The 2,449-nt window shown below is 48.4% G+C and overlaps 1 protein-coding gene across 1 annotated transcript in view; it reads left to right on the top strand.

Annotated features, from left to right (window-relative positions):
* LOC108797633 (thrombospondin type-1 domain-containing protein 4-like) overlaps positions 1–2,449 on the top strand; it is a gene marked incomplete at its 3' end in the record, with an annotated part of 438,368 nt that overhangs the window by 1,154 nt on the left and 434,765 nt on the right. The window lies entirely within an intron of this gene.

The following is a 2,449-nucleotide window of genomic DNA, read 5'->3' as shown; positions in this document are numbered from 1 at the left end:
TGTATTTTATGTATGGGGGTGTATATTTTTTACATGTGGGGGGGTGTATTTTTTATGTGTATGGGGGGTGTATTTTTTTATATGTGGGGGAGTGTATTTTTCTTATGTATATGGGGTGGGGGGTGTATATATATTTCTTTGTGTTCTTCAGCATTAATAGATATAATAGATATATTTTTTATGTGTATGGGGAAGGTGTATTTTATATGTGAGGGTGTGTATTTTCTTTATGTGTGTGGGGGGTGTATTACTTTATATGTGGGGGGGGGGGTGTATTTTGTATGTGTATTATTTTATATGTACAGGGGTAGTATTTTTTATGTATATATGGGGGCCCTACTAGGCTCCATTCAGGCGTGCAGGTGTTTATATGAAGCTCCTGTCACCTGATCATTAACTTGAATGGGTGACAGCTGCCGCTTGTAAACACCAGATTAGGGATTCGTGCTGCAGGAAAATGCAAGTTCCTGACACAGGAATCCCTAATTACACCTAAACTTACAGGTGTGAATAGGGCCTTATTGTGTGTGTGTTGGTGTCTGTAGTTTAGGGTTGCCACCTGTCCGGAAATCACCCGGACAGTACGGGTTTGAAGTCTTGTGCCCGGTTTTCAAGTCAGTGGAAAACCGGACACAAGATGCAGGCAGACAGGGGCAACCCTGCTCAGCCCGTTTGTGTTTGGCCGTCGGAGAGTTAATAGAACACCGGCTCCAAAAGCTGCATTCAGCAGAGAGCACACAGCGGCCCTGCCCCCATCACCAGCCGACCTCAGACGGAGCTGGGGGGACTGCAGGACACCGTGCTGTCCTGTGAAAGATCACAGAACACGGAGTCCAGGAGAAGGTAAGCTGATGGGGGAGGGGGGGAATCACTAGCAGGGTGAGAAGTGACCAGAGCTCCACCACCACCACCCTATGCTGGACAAAGAGGGGGGGGTGATTCACAGGAGCCAAACTGAGGACTCATCTGCCATCAGAGGGGTAGGCCAATAGTTATATGAGGGGCCCGCGCCCATTGCGCTACTGAGCCCCGCGCCCATTGTGTTACTAAGCCCCGTGCCCATTGCGTTACTGAGCCCCGCGCCCATTGCGTTACTGAGCCCCGGGCCCATTGCGTTACTGAGCCCCGCGCCCATTGCATTACTGAGCCCCGCGGCCATCGCACAGTTTTTTAGGGACCCATAGAGCTTTCTTTTGGTGGTATTTGGCAACCCGCGAATGCGACAGTGCCGTCCGTCCGTTTTTCTACTACGGGCGGACGGCAACTGGTTAAGGAAAAATTACCAAAAATAAAAACAGTTTCCCCTATATTAAATTATAAAACATTTACTGTATTATTACCCAATTCTTTAGTAAAATATAATACGGGGTCACGTCGCGTACAAAGACACCAAATATGTCAAGTCCTAAAATTGCAAGCGTGTGCGAAACCTAGAAAAACTACAATAGCAAAAATTGGCCATAGGCGACGCTTTAAAAGCTTTTACTGCTCATCAGTTTAGTGTTATCAGTGATTGATGGCCCTAAAATGATTGCTCTCACTGTGACGTTTGCAGCGATATGCAACACGTGTAGTGCAATTGTCTCTGACACATATTTACGTTTATATGTGCGTAAACGTGGGGGTGGGGGACTTAAACATTTGGGGGGGTTTGTTTTTTTACTTTTTTTATATGTGACTTTAATTTTTTTAACTTTTTATTTATACTAACCTTATTGCTAACAAGCCCCTATGTGATAGCAAATAGGGTGTGACAGGTCCTCTTTATGGCGACATCAGGGTGTTTCAGATCCCTAATGTCACCTAGGGACCCCCAAGAATGTAAACAGTGACACCGGAAGTGATGTAATACACATGACTTCCGGGTCCAGTGATCAGAGCCGCTGGATCTCTCTCTGATCGTTGCGGGGAGGCCCGCCGCACGGGTCCTGGGTCTGGCACAGGGGACAGCGGAGCCTGGGGAAGCCGGCGGTGACGGAGGGAGTGGGGGAAGCACAATCCGCCGATCAGTACAAACGATCTGGGGGTTGTATAAACGCCGGATCACTTGCACCTGAACAGCCATCGCTAGCTGTTTAAAATGACACCAAGAACATAGCAGCAGCAGCAGCCGTGTTCTTGGTTTAACCACTTTTACGGGCCGCCGTATATATGTACGTATTGCGGTCCAGGAGTGGTTAACTGTCACAAGTGACATTTCAATAAAGGAGAATTATGAGGCGAGTGATTTTCACTCAGCCTCATAATCTGAGCCGACCTGTGACAATGAAACTGTCACAGGTCGGCTCAGTAGATCGGGAAGTGAGCAAACACATACCGGCGCTCGCTCACTTCTCGATCTATCCCTCACGACTGTCACTCATGGCTCCCTGCAGGGATTCCCCCCTCTCCTGTCCGATCCTCCAGCGCTGACTGGTGAAACGGACGGGGGAGGGGGCGGGCACAGCTG

This window comes from Nanorana parkeri, unplaced genomic scaffold (genome assembly GCF_000935625.1).
Source record: "Nanorana parkeri isolate BGI_ZX_2015 unplaced genomic scaffold, ASM93562v1 scaffold1314, whole genome shotgun sequence".
NCBI classification, from domain to species: domain Eukaryota; kingdom Metazoa; phylum Chordata; class Amphibia; order Anura; family Dicroglossidae; genus Nanorana; species Nanorana parkeri.
The sequence above is the reverse complement of the archived record's forward strand: the minus strand, read 5'-3'. Positions and strand labels throughout refer to the sequence as shown.